Genomic DNA, 15,003 nt, shown 5'->3' with positions numbered 1-15,003 from the left:
CCATGTGAGAGAGGCTTTTAATGGGAAGAGAGAGTTTAAATAGAGGCATGGAGCTCCAGAGGTCACAAAGGTCAATGTGGGCCTGCATGGATGTCAGCAGGGCATGAGGGAGAAGGACCAAGTGAATAGGTGTGTCTGTGTGAGTGAGTGAACCTGTCTCATAGGGGGGCAGAGCAGGCATCCCCTTTGGGGGCTGTCTGCTCTGTCCCCCCTCTTTGGCCTCCTATACCTCTGGAGGTCAAGGGAGTAAGCTGTACTCTCAAGCCCATGGGAGAGAGGGTTTTAATAGGGAGAGAGTGATTAAAAAGAGGCATGGTGCTCCAGGGGAGTGAGCTGTACTCTCATGCCCATGGGAGATGCCCTTTACTAGGCAGGGAGTTTAGAACAAGGTGCATGGAGCTCCAGAGGTCACAAAGGTCAATGTGGGCCTGCATGGATGTCAGCAGGGCATGAGGGAGAAGGCCCAAGTGAATAGGTTTGTCTGTGTGTGTCTGTGTGAGTGAGAGTGTGTGTGTGTGTGTGTGTGTGTGTGAACCTTTCCCACAGGAGGGCAGCACTGTGCAGGCAGCCCCAATGGAGGCTGGCTGCTCTGTGCCCATGTATTATTTGTTCTCTCTCTCTCTCCCCCCTTTCTTCTGGCCTGCTGGATCACTTTTGTGTGTGGAGGGCTGGACTCTGTCTCACCCATCCCAGCCATGGGCACCCAGAATGCCCATGTGTGAGTCAGGAGCCCTCCCCTGGTTCTCCTAGTGAAAATGACCTGTGGCGCCCACCTGTGGATGGATCTTGGTGGGGGTGCTTGGAGCCCTTCTTGGGGTCTCCCCCAAGCCAGCCATGCCGACCATGGGCACCCAAAACCCCCATGTGTGAGTGAACAGCCTCCCCAGTGTACCCATAGTGAAATCAGGCTTAAAGTGACCTGTGGCCCCCCCTGTGGATGGATCTGGATGGGGGTGCTTGGAGCCCTTCTTGGGGTCTCCTCCAAGCCAGCCATGCCGACAATGGGCACCCAAAACCCCCCCATGTGTGAGTGAACAGCCTCCCCAGTGTACCCATAGTGAAATCAGGCTTAAAGTGACCTGTGGCCCCCCCCTGTGGATGGATCTGGATGGGGGTGCTTGGAGCCCTTCTTGGGGTCTCCTCCAAGCCAGCCATGCCGACAATGGGCACCCAAAACCCCCCATGTGTGAGTGAACAGCCTCCCCAGTGTACCCATAGTGAAATCAGGCTTAAAGTGACCTGTGGCCCCCCCTGTGGATGGATCTGGATGGGGGTGCTTGGAGCCCTTCTTGGGGTCTCCTCCAAGCCAGCCATGCCGACAATGGGCACCCAAAACCCCCCATGTGTGAGTGAACAGCCTCCCCAGTGTACCCATAGTGAAATCAGGCTTAAAGTGACCTGTGGCCCCCCCTGTGGATGGATCTGGATGGGGGTGCTTGGAGCCCTTCTTGGGGTCTCCTCCAAGCCAGCCATGCCGACAATGGGCACCCAAAACCCCCCATGTGTGAGTGAACAGCCTCCCCAGTGTACCCATAGTGAAATCAGGCCTAAAGTGACCTGTGGCCCCCCCTGTGGATGGATCTGGATGGGGGTGCTTGGACCCCTTCTTGGGGTCTCCCCCAAGCCAGCCATGCCGACCATGGGCACCCAAAACCCCCATGTGTGAGTGAACAGCCTCCCCAGGGTCCCCATAGTGAAATCAGGCCTAAAGTGACCTGTGGCCCCCCTGTGGATGGATCTGGCTGTGGGGTGCTTGGACCCCTTCTTGGGGTCTCCTCCAAGCCAGCCATGCCGACCATGGGCACCCAAAACCCCCCATGTGTGAGTGAACAGCCTCCCCAGTGTACCCATAGTGAAATCAGGCTTAAAGTGACCTGTGGCCCCCCCCTGTGGATGGATCTGGATGGGGGTGCTTGGAGCCCCTTCTTGGGGTCTCCTCCAAGCCAGCCATGCCGACAATGGGCACCCAAAACCCCCCATGTGTGAGTGAACAGCCTCCCCAGTGTACCCATAGTGAAATCAGGCTTAAAGTGACATGTGGCCCCCCCTGTGGATGGATCTGGCTGGGGGGTGCTTGGAGCCCCTTCTTGGGGGTCTCCTCCAAGCCAGCCATGCCGACCATGGGCACCCAAAACCCCCCATGTGTGAGTGAACAGCCTCCCCTGGGTCCCCATAGTGAAATCAGGCCTAAAGTGACATGTGGCGCCCCCCTGTGGATGGATCTGGCTGTGGGGTGCTTGGACCCCTTCTTGGGGTCTCCCCCAAGCCAGCCATGCCCACCATGGGCACCCAAAACCCCCATGTGTGAGTGAACAGCCTCCCCTGGGTCCCCATAGTGAAATCAGGCCTAAAGTGACATGTGTCGCCCCCCTGTGGATGGATCCGGCTGTGGGGTCTTGGACCCCTTCTTGGGGTCTCCCCCAAGCCAGCCATGCCGACCATGGGCACCCAAAACCCCCATGTGTGAGTGAACAGCCTCCCCTGGGTCCCCATAGTGAAATCAGGCCTAAAGTGACATGTGGCGCCCCCCCTGTGGATGGATCCGGGTGTGGGGTCTTGGACCCCCTCTTGGGGGTCACCCCCAAGCCGGCCAAGGGCACCCAAAACCCCCCATGTGTGAGTTAAGATCATCCCCTGGTTCCCCTAGTGAAATCAGGCTTAAAATGACATGTGGCGCCCCCCCCTGTGGATGGATCCGGGTGTGGGGTCTTGGACCCCCTCTTGGGGTCACCCCCAAGCCGGCCAAGGGCACCCAAAACCCCCCATGTGTGAGGTAAGAGCCTCCCCTGGTTCTCCTAGTGTCCGCCGGCGGTTTACCATATGGGGGTGTCTGACCACCACCCCAATCCGAGAAAAGTGCATCAAAATCGGCCTTCCGGGAGCCAGGAGTCGGTCCCTGGTTCTCATAGTGTCAACCGGATGTTTTCCATATGGGGGTGTCTGACCACCACCCCAATCCGAGAAAAAGTGCATCAAAATCGGCCTTCCGGGAGCCAGGAGTCGGTCCCTGGTTCTCATAGTGTCAACCGGATGTTTTCCATATGGGGGTGTCTGACCACCACCCCAATCCGAGAAAAAGTGCATCAAAATCGGCCTTCCGGGAGCCAGGAGTCGGTCCCTGGTTCTCCTAGTGTCCACCGGCGGATATTCCATATGGGGGGTGTCTGACCACCACCCCAATCCGAGAAAAGTGCATCAAAATCGGCCTTCCGGGAGCCAGGAGTCGGTCCCTGGTTCTCCTGGTGTCCGCCGGCGGACATCCATATGGGGGTGTCTGACCACCACCCCAATCCGAGAAAAGTGCATCAAAATCGGCTTCCGGGAGCCAGGAGTCGGTCCCTGGTTCTCCTGGTGTCCGCCGGCGGACATCCATATGGGGGTGTCTGACCACCACCCCAATCCGAGAAAAGTGCATCAAAATCGGCTTCCGGGAGCCAGGAGTCGGTCCATGGTTCTCCTGGTGTCCGCCGGCGGACATCCATATGGGGGTGTCTGACCACCACCCCAATCCGAGAAAAAGTGCATCAAAATCGGCTTCCGGGAGACAGGAGTCGGTCCCATGGTTCTCCTGGTGTCCGCCGGCGGACATCCATATGGGGGTGTCTGACCACCACCCCAATCCGAGAAAAGTGCATCAAAATCGGCTTCCGGGAGACAGGAGTCGGTCCATGGTTCTCCTGGTGTCCGCCGGCGGACATCCATATGGGGGTGTCTGACCACCACCCCAATCCGAGAAAAAGTGCATCAAAATCGGCTTCCGGGAGACAGGAGTCGGTCCATGGTTCTCCTGGTGTCCGCCGGCGGACATCCATATGGGGGGTGTCTGACCACCACCCCAATCCGAGAAAAGTGCATCAAAATCGGCTTCCGGGAGACAGGAGTCGGTCCATGGTTCTCCTGGTGTCCGCCGGCGGACATCCATATGGGGGTGTCTGACCACCACCCCAATCCGAGAAAAAGTGCATCAAAATCGGCTTCCGGGAGACAGGAGTCGGTCCCTGGTTCTCCTGGTGTCCGCCGGCGGACATCCATATGGGGGTGTCTGACCACCACCCCAATCCGAGAAAAAGTGCATCAAAATCGGCTTCCGGGAGACAGGAGTCGGTCCATGGTTCTCCTGGTGTCCGCCGGCGGACATCCATATGGGGGTGTCTGACCACCACCCCAATCCGAGAAAAGTGCATCAAAATCGGCTTCCGGGAGACAGGAGTCGGTCCATGGTTCTCCTGGTGTCCGCCGGCGGACATCCATATGGGGGTGTCTGACCACCACCCCAATCCGAGAAAAGTGCATCAAAATCGGCTTCCGGGAGACAGGAGTCGGTCCATGGTTCTCCTGGTGTCCGCCGGCGGACATCCATATGGGGGTGTCTGACCACCACCCCAATCCGAGAAAAGTGCATCAAAATCGGCTTCCGGGAGACAGGAGTCGGTCCATGGTTCTCCTGGTGTCCGCCGGCGGACATCCATATGGGGGTGTCTGACCACCACCCCAATCCGAGAAAAGTGCATCAAAATCGGCCTCCGGGAGACAGGAGTCGGTCCATGGTTCTCCTGGTGTCCGCCGGCGGACATCCATATGGGGGTGTCTGACCACCACCCCAATCCGAGAAAAGTGCATCAAAATCGGCTTCCGGGAGACAGGAGTCGGTCCATGGTTCTCCTGGTGTCCGCCGGCGGACATCCATATGGGGGTGTCTGACCACCACCCCAATCCGAGAAAAAGTGCATCAAAATCGGCTTCCGGGAGACAGGAGTCGGTCCATGGTTCTCCTGGTGTCCGCCGGCGGACATCCATATGGGGGTGTCTGACCACCACCCCAATCCGAGAAAAAGTGCATCAAAATCGGCTTCCGGGAGACAGGAGTCGGTCCATGGTTCTCCTGGTGTCCGCCGGCGGACATCCATATGGGGGTGTCTGACCACCACCCCAATCCGAGAAAAGTGCATCAAAATCGGCTTCCGGGAGACAGGAGTCGGTCCATGGTTCTCCTGGTGTCCGCCGGCGGACATCCATATGGGGGTGTCTGACCACCACCCCAATCCGAGAAAAGTGCATCAAAATCGGCTTCCGGGAGACAGGAGTCGGTCCATGGTTCTCCTGGTGTCCGCCGGCGGACATCCATATGGGGGTGTCTGACCACCACCCCAATCCGAGAAAAAGTGCATCAAAATCGGCCTCCGGGGAGACAGGAGTCGGTCCATGGTTCTCCTGGTGTCCGCCGGCGGACATCCATATGGGGGTGTCTGACCACCACCCCAATCCGAGAAAAGTGCATCAAAATCGGCTTCCGGGAGACAGGAGTCGGTCCCTGGTTCTCCTGGTGTCCGCCGGCGGACATCCATATGGGGGTGTCTGACCACCACCCCAATCCGAGAAAAGTGCATCAAAATCGGCTTCCGGGAGCCAGGAGTCGGTCCCTGGTTCTCCTAGTGTCAGCCGGATGTTTTCCATATGGGGGTGTCTGACCACCACCCCAATCCGAGAAAAGTGCATCAAAATCGGCCTTCCGGGAGCCAGGAGTCGGTCCCTGGTTCTCCTGGTGTCCGCCGGCGGACATCCATATGGGGGTGTCTGACCACCACCCCAATCCGAGAAAAGTGCATCAAAATCGGCCTTCCGGGAGCCAGGAGTCGGTCCCTGGTTCTCATAGTGTCAACCGGATGTTTTCCATATGGGGGTGTCTGACCACCACCCCAATCCGAGAAAAGTGCATCAAAATCGGCCTTCCGGGAGCCAGGAGTCGGTCCCTGGTTCTCATAGTGTCAACCGGATGTTTTCCATATGGGGGTGTCTGACCACCACCCCAATCCGAGAAAAGTGCATCAAAATCGGCTTCCGGGAGCCAGGAGTCGGTCCATGGTTCTCCTGGTGTCCGCCGGCGGTCTATCCATATGGGGGTGTCTGACCACCACCCCAATCCGAGAAAAGTGCATCAAAATCGGCCTCCGTGAGACAGGAGTCGGTCCATGGTTCTCCTGGTGTCCGCCGGCGGACATCCATATGGGGGTGTCTGACCACCACCCCAATCCGAGAAAAGTGCATCAAAATCGGCCTTCCGGGAGCCAGGAGTCGGTCCCTGGTTCTCATAGTGTCAACCGGATGTTTTCCATATGGGGGTGTCTGACCACCACCCCAATCCGAGAAAAGTGCATCAAAATCGGCCTTCCGGGAGACAGGAGTCGGTCCCTGGTTCTCCTGGTGTCCGCTGGCGGACATCCATATGGGGGTGTCTGACCACCACCCCAATCCGAGAAAAGTGCATCAAAATCGGCTTCCGGGAGACAGGAGTCGGTCCATGGTTCTCCTGGTGTCCGCCGGCGGACATCCATATGGGGGTGTCTGACCACCACCCCAATCCGAGAAAAGTGCATCAAAATCGGCTTCCGGGAGACAGGAGTCGGTCCATGGTTCTCCTGGTGTCCGCCGGCGGACATCCATATGGGGGTGTCTGACCACCACCCCAATCCGAGAAAAGTGCATCAAAATCGGCCTCCGGGAGACAGGAGTCGGTCCATGGTTCTCCTGGTGTCCGCCGGCGGACATCCATATGGGGGTGTCTGACCACCACCCCAATCCGAGAAAAGTGCATCAAAATCGGCTTCCGGGAGACAGGAGTCGGTCCATGGTTCTCCTGGTGTCCGCCGGCGGACATCCATATGGGGGTGTCTGACCACCACCCCAATCCGAGAAAAGTGCATCAAAATCGGCTTCCGGGAGACAGGAGTCGGTCCCTGGTTCTCCTGGTGTCCGCCGGCGGACATCCATATGGGGGTGTCTGACCACCACCCCAATCCGAGAAAAGTGCATCAAAATCGGCTTCCGGGAGACAGGAGTCGGTCCCTGGTTCTCCTGGTGTCCACCGGATGTCTTCCATATGGGGGTGTCTGACCACCACCCCAATCCGAGAAAAAGTGCATCAAAATCGGCCTTCCGGGGAGCCAGGAGTCGGTCCCTGGTTCTCCTGGTGTCCGCCGGCGGACATCCATATGGGGGGTGTCTGACCACCACCCCAATCCGAGAAAAGTGCATCAAAATCGGCCTTCCGGGGAGCCAGGAGTCGGTCCCTGGTTCTCCTGGTGTCAACCGGATGTTTTCCATATGGGGGGTGTCTGACCACCACCCCAATCCGAGAAAAGTGCATCAAAATCGGCCTTCCGGGAGCCAGGAGTCGGTCCCTGGTTCTCCTAGTGTCAACCGGGTGTTCATCCATATGGGGGTGTCTGACCACCACCCCAATCCGAGAAAAGTGCATCAAAATCGGCTTCCGGGAGCCAGGAGTCGGTCCCTGGTTCTCCTGGTGTCCGCCGGCGGTTTACCATATGGGGGTGTCTGACCACCACCCCAATCCGAGAAAAAGTGCATCAAAATCGGCCTCCGGGAGCCAGGAGTCGGTCCATGGTTCTCCTGGTGTCCGCCGGCGGACATCCATATGGGGGTGTCTGACCACCACCCCAATCCGAGAAAAGTGCATCAAAATCGGCCTTCCGGGAGCCAGGAGTCGGTCCCTGGTTCTCCTAGTGTCCGCCGGCGGTTTACCATATGGGGGTGTCTGACCACCACCCCAATCCGAGAAAAGTGCATCAAAATCGGCCTTCCGGGAGCCAGGAGTCGGTCCCTGGTTCTCCTGGTGTCCGCCGGCGGACATCCATATGGGGGTGTCTGACCACCACCCCAATCCGAGAAAAGTGCATCAAAATCGGCTTCCGGGAGCCAGGAGTCGGTCCATGGTTCTCCTGGTGTCCGCCGGCGGACATCCATATGGGGGTGTCTGACCACCACCCCAATCCGAGAAAAGTGCATCAAAATCGGCTTCCGGGAGACAGGAGTCGGTCCCATGGTTCTCCTGGTGTCCGCCGGCGGACATCCATATGGGGGTGTCTGACCACCACCCCAATCCGAGAAAAAGTGCATCAAAATCGGCTTCCGGGAGACAGGAGTCGGTCCATGGTTCTCCTGGTGTCCGCCGGCGGACATCCATATGGGGGTGTCTGACCACCACCCCAATCCGAGAAAAGTGCATCAAAATCGGCTTCCGGGAGACAGGAGTCGGTCCATGGTTCTCCTGGTGTCCGCCGGCGGACATCCATATGGGGGTGTCTGACCACCACCCCAATCCGAGAAAAAGTGCATCAAAATCGGCTTCCGGGAGACAGGAGTCGGTCCATGGTTCTCCTGGTGTCCGCCGGCGGACATCCATATGGGGGTGTCTGACCACCACCCCAATCCGAGAAAAGTGCATCAAAATCGGCTTCCGGGAGACAGGAGTCGGTCCATGGTTCTCCTGGTGTCCGCCGGCGGACATCCATATGGGGGTGTCTGACCACCACCCCAATCCGAGAAAAGTGCATCAAAATCGGCTTCCGGGAGACAGGAGTCGGTCCCTGGTTCTCCTGGTGTCCGCCGGCGGACATCCATATGGGGGTGTCTGACCACCACCCCAATCCGAGAAAAGTGCATCAAAATCGGCCTCCGGGAGACAGGAGTCGGTCCATGGTTCTCCTGGTGTCCGCCGGCGGACATCCATATGGGGGTGTCTGACCACCACCCCAATCCGAGAAAAGTGCATCAAAATCGGCTTCCGGGAGCCAGGAGTCGGTCCATGGTTCTCCTGGTGTCCGCCGGCGGACATCCATATGGGGGTGTCTGACCACCACCCCAATCCGAGAAAAGTGCATCAAAATCGGCTTCCGGGAGCCAGGAGTCGGTCCCATGGTTCTCCTGGTGTCCGCCGGCGGACATCCATATGGGGGGTGTCTGACCACCACCCCAATCCGAGAAAAGTGCATCAAAATCGGCTTCCGGGAGACAGGAGTCGGTCCATGGTTCTCCTGGTGTCCGCCGGCGGACATCCATATGGGGGTGTCTGACCACCACCCCAATCCGAGAAAAGTGCATCAAAATCGGCCTCCGGGAGACAGGAGTCGGTCCATGGTTCTCCTGGTGTCCGCCGGCGGACATCCATATGGGGGTGTCTGACCACCACCCCAATCCGAGAAAAGTGCATCAAAATCGGCTTCCGGGAGCCAGGAGTCGGTCCATGGTTCTCCTGGTGTCCGCCGGCGGACATCCATATGGGGGGTGTCTGACCACCACCCCAATCCGAGAAAAGTGCATCAAAATCGGCTTCCGGGAGCCAGGAGTCGGTCCCATGGTTCTCCTGGTGTCCGCCGGCGGACATCCATATGGGGGTGTCTGACCACCACCCCAATCCGAGAAAAGTGCATCAAAATCGGCTTCCGGGAGCCAGGAGTCGGTCCCTGGTTCTCCTGGTGTCCGCCGGCGGACATCCATATGGGGGTGTCTGACCACCACCCCAATCCGAGAAAAGTGCATCAAAATCGGCCTCCGGGAGCCAGGAGTCGGTCCTGGTTCTCCTGGTGTCCGCCGGCGGACATCCATATGGGGGTGTCTGACCACCACCCCAATCCGAGAAAAGTGCATCAAAATCGGCCTCCGGGAGCCAGGAGTCGGTCCATGGTTCTCCTGGTGTCCGCCGGCGGACATCCATATGGGGGGTGTCTGACCACCACCCCAATCCGAGAAAAGTGCATCAAAATCGGCTTCCGGGAGACAGGAGTCGGTCCATGGTTCTCCTGGTGTCCGCCGGCGGACATCCATATGGGGGTGTCTGACCACCACCCCAATCCGAGAAAAGTGCATCAAAATCGGCCTCCGGGAGCCAGGAGTCGGTCCATGGTTCTCCTGGTGTCCGCCGGCGGACATCCATATGGGGGTGTCTGACCACCACCCCAATCCGAGAAAAGTGCATCAAAATCGGCTTCCGGGAGACAGGAGTCGGTCCCTGGTTCTCCTGGTGTCCGCCGGCGGACATCCATATGGGGGTGTCTGACCACCACCCCAATCCGAGAAAAGTGCATCAAAATCGGCCTCCGGGAGACAGGAGTCGGTCCATGGTTCTCCTGGTGTCCGCCGGCGGACATCCATATGGGGGGTGTCTGACCACCACCCCAATCCGAGAAAAGTGCATCAAAATCGGCCTCCGTGAGCCAGGAGTCGGTCCATGGTTCTCCTGGTGTCCGCCGGCGGACATCCATATGGGGGGTGTCTGACCACCACCCCAATCCGAGAAAAGTGCATCAAAATCGGCTTCCGGGAGACAGGAGTCGGTCCCTGGTTCTCCTGGTGTCCGCCGGCGGACATCCATATGGGGGGTGTCTGACCACCACCCCAATCCGAGAAAAGTGCATCAAAATCGGCCTCCGGGAGCCAGGAGTCGGTCCATGGTTCTCCTGGTGTCCGCCGGCGGACATCCATATGGGGGTGTCTGACCACCACAACCCAATCCGAGAAAAGTGCACCCAAATCGGCCTTGCGTGAGTCAGGAGTCGGTCCCTGGTTCTCCTGGTGTCCGCCGGCGGACATCCATATGGGGGTGTCTGACCACCACCCCAATCCGACCAAGAGCACCCATGTCGGCCTTGTGTGAGTCAGGAGCCGTTCCCCCTGGTTCTCATTTGGGTTACCAAGCACGAAGGGACATAGTGCAATTTCGGCCGATTTTTCCGATTTTTTCAAATAATGTTTAAAAATACTTCCCAATGAGCTAGAGGTCCCAAATTTGGTCTATTATCCTCTTTTATGATGAACTTCCATTACCTAAAAGGGTTTTTCTTAACTCGTATAGGAACATCAACCGTTCCGACCCCTATTTTTTTTTTTCACTTTTCTAACATAATTAAAATATAGTAAAAAATTTCCAAAAACGAATTAATTTATATATAAATGTGCGTCTATTCGTGCCCTTTTGCGCCAAAAAAACCCCATCCTGATTGGACTTTTAGTTTTCGAATTATTAACGTTTTAAGTCGTTTTTTGAAAACCGAAATCGCTGGTTTTTCCCCCAAACGGCGGAGCACAGACAGGTCCAGCGGGTGGCAGGGCTTATGTCGATAATTTGGCCTGTCATTTGTTATTGACCAAATACTGATATTCCACCAGTGAATTTGCAAATATATTCATAAAAAATCCTACAATGTGACTTTTCTGGAGAAAAAAATCTGATTTTGTCTGTCATGAAGTTGGTACTTCGCTGATGAAAATTCCAGGGCTTTCTCATCTTTTAAGTGGGAGAACTTCACAATTGGTGGCTTCACTAAATACTTTTTTCCCCTACTGTAGTTGTCCTGATTGCACTGACTTTGCTCACAGCTGCTTGTTTGAAGAAGTGTACTTACTGTGATCAAGATGGAAGGTGTCCACATCCTAAGTTAGACGCACTCAATTTGTTCGCTCTGGTACCAGAGTGGTCTGCTAAATAACTTCTGTAAAATGTAAATGTAAAACACGGAAGACAAAGGACAAAAGAGATCTGTCAGAAGATGGGAACAACAAGCAGAGATCATATTGGATCAACACTGTTAAGAGAACAAGCATCTCTGAATCCCATTCAGGCTGTGGGTTTCAGATAAATAGAACCATGATTTCCTTTTTTCCAAAATGTTCAGTGGAGAGAAATGGACTTGTGGAAGTGAATCAATACTGTGGAAGAGCCACAACTGTTTCCTCATAGTGACGCAAGAAAAACATTCGATTTCCTCTCTCACCAAGTTCAATTGCGCAGAGGGGGTCTTCATAAGGTGATGCTGTAAAGGTTGGTGATGTTGCAGTTTCAAGATTCGCCAATGTCTTAATTAGTTCTACATGTTATTACTCCATCCCCTCATGAATGTGACAAAAGCAACTTTATATGTCCTGTACATGGGAGCACGTCGGCGCAAGATGACTATTAGACCCAATGACGTGTTTCTGCGCATGAGCTTCTCTAGCTAACGTCAGCCTGACATCGCCTACAAATGTGATCAGGGATTTCTATTGAGTCGCAGTTTTAAGCATATCTTCATACTGCACTGTCTTTGCTTACCGCTCTGAATCAACCATGGGACCAGCTCAAACATTGTAGCAATGCTGCCTAGGCAGAAGGCAGCGATCCAAGCAATTTTGACAAAAACAATGGATATATTTTTGTTGTGCAAATTTGGTAGAATCTTAATACAAATGATTCACAGCTGTAATTACAGCAAAAAAGAAGTGCTTCCACCAAGTATTAACTCAGGGGTGTGGAGCGTATCCAATTATGATATTTCGTTTTCTTTGTTCTATGACTGTCTTTCACTTTGAAAATGTGGAGTAGGTTGAGTGTAGATCTGTCGAAAATGAAATCGTTCCTTTTAAGGTGGTCTTTTTATGAAGCCAAAATGTGATAAAAGATCAAGGGGGTGTAGACTTTCTATAAGCACTGTCCTGTAGCATAGTAGGTCTATAATATATTACACCAGACACCTCCTCAGTCATTTCTTATCTGAAGAACTCAACAGCACTGGGGTAGGCGGATATATACTTTGATTGAAACAAAATAGGCCTACAAGAAAGGCTATAAAGTTATGTTAACACCATCTGGGTTGATTACCTCACAAAACAGTAATTCAAGAAGATCTCGAATGCATATTCCCATGAAATTGATTGAAATGATTGGAATGCAGTTTGGACATTTCATCAGTAAACGTAAACAATTATCATTCAAGATTGACAGTGATGTTTGCCTATCTTTGAAATTAGGTATGCCTAACTTGTTATATTTGAGGAGTTTTAAAACAAATGTTTTCTAGAGACAAACAGATAATACATCTTCTTTTTTTTTTATGCGCTCCCTCACCCGAAACAAATATCACTACACCACTAGTTACCAGTGGCGGCTCCTGAAAAAATTCCCGGAGGGCAATTTTTCTGATGATTTAGGTGACCTGCACGACATTTTAAAAAGATATGTCCAGCAACAACATGAAGACAGGGCAGCATATAAGTCAAGGTCCGAAGCATTTGTTGACACTGATCTGGGGAGATGGATTCCAGTTTCTGTGACAGATTGTAAATAATCTCTGATGCCTTTATTATATTAGCTTTTGGTTGAATGTACTGTCGTAGTAGGAATATATAATGTTATAGCTTGGTCTGACTAAAATCTTTGTGCATGACCCATTTTGTGTTGGGCGTTTGTTTTCAATCAATGCTGTTCCTATCCTATAACAATGGACAAAAGAGTCCTATCTTGTCAGCCTTGTCAGCAGGTGGCCAAGGACAACACCCACGCCATAGGTCTCTCAGTTCTTCCAACTCACGAGTTCTTGCTCTGAGGACACACACACACACACACCACATCATCACTGATAACACACACACACACACACATCATCACTGTTAAACACACACACACACACACACAAAAATCCCTCTCTTTAGGCTGAACATTTGAAGACAGAGAACCCGACTCAGAGCCAATGCAACAGTGGAGGACCTCGCTCCCAACTCATCAGGACCAATCAGAAGATCAGAACTACTAGATTCAACCTACATCATTTATTGATGTACAAATGTCTGCACACAATGTTTTTCGGGGCTCTCTTCAGATAGCTCCCTAAGAGTTTGATGCGAGTCCGTGCACGCGATTCCAGAATATCTTTACCTCTGAATGAACTGCCTTTATTATACCATATCCACCCTATCCAAAGTCTCTACTGGTCTCGTTCTCCAGTAATGCGATTTCAACAGTACACGGCAAACGGTAACCAAACAATTGGGGCTCCGGGGTCAGATAGTAAGTCGCGTGACACAGAAAGCAGTTCGATGTCGGGGTACAGAGTCGACTCTCTTACCAGAATCGATTTTCCCTGTGACTGTGTCATCGTCACTCTGACCAGGGTGAGGCCGGCCGGCTCCACTTCTCTGTCCGGACTCTGTCATCCAGCCAAGTCTCCCAAGCTGTATTGGATTCCGCTGCCAGCAGCGTTTCATTATTTAGTCCGTTCTAGCGGGTATGTACACGATCAACAAGATCAGTCCAAAACCCACCACTGGAAATCCATGGTTGGCAGAATGTTTGTAAACTAAGTGTACAAATTAAAAACATAAAATAACGCCACTAAGTGTACAAATTAAAAACATAAGATAACGCCACACTGCAGGTTCGCAACAGAGACCTCTGGCCGCTATTTTCTTAGTTACGTTCATGGTTACGTCACGTATGAAATGCGCGTAAGTGCAAGCCCACAGACACCCATAGAGATTGTATTGAAGCTTTGAAATTTGAAAAAAATAGATTTTTACATGAGAGGTCTATGAAACTTCTGGGCGATTTTCAGACAGACTGATCGCCCCAAAGCGGGCGGCCATTTGAACACTTTAGCCTGATTTGACATTTAGTGGCATCAGATCAGATTGAACACGACTGACAACTACTGTTGCCGTGATATAATTGATTAGAAAAAAAAATCCCTTCCTTTTCCCGTTTGGCAGTCCGTCGCCTATATCGCCTTTGAACGACACCGCCCCTGCTAGTTACAGTGGCTCCTAAACACATGATTGACATCAGGAAAGGAGGGTAGGCTTCAGCTAATCATTGATTTTGATGATTGATGTTAATCTGCATTATTTTATTTACTGATTGTGATTAGTCTTCAATGCTCTTAAATAATAACTTCATAATATAGCCTAATGTTCATAATCTTCTAACTCATGATATATGTATCACAATCGTCTGAAGAAGCGGACCATCGCAGCGCTGGAGTGAACATGATGACTTTATTTAATAAAGTCAACCCGAAAAAACAACAAACGACGATAGTGAAGTCCTCTGTAACACTGACAGACAAACATGGAACAAAAACCCACAAACCCAACAAGAAACTACAGATTAATGATATAGACCCAATCAGAGATAACGAACTTCGACAGCTGACACTCGTTACCTCCCGATTGGGAGTCAATGACCAAACCTAGAAATACAACCAACAGAAAGGCAAACCTAGAAATACAACACCAAACCCCAACAAATCAAATACACCTGCTCAAATACTAAAGTCCATGAGTGTCAGCACCCCCTAAAGGTGCGAACTCCGGGCGCACCAAGCATAACAGTTGGAGGTCTGGGTGGGCGTCTGTCCATGGTGTCGGCTCTGGCACTGGGTCGTGGTCCCCACCCCACCA

The sequence above is a fragment of the Coregonus clupeaformis genome, unplaced genomic scaffold, assembly GCF_020615455.1.
Source record: "Coregonus clupeaformis isolate EN_2021a unplaced genomic scaffold, ASM2061545v1 scaf0808, whole genome shotgun sequence".
Taxonomy (NCBI): Eukaryota; Metazoa; Chordata; class Actinopteri; order Salmoniformes; family Salmonidae; genus Coregonus; species Coregonus clupeaformis.
The sequence above is the reverse complement of the archived record's forward strand: the minus strand, read 5'-3'. Positions refer to the sequence as shown.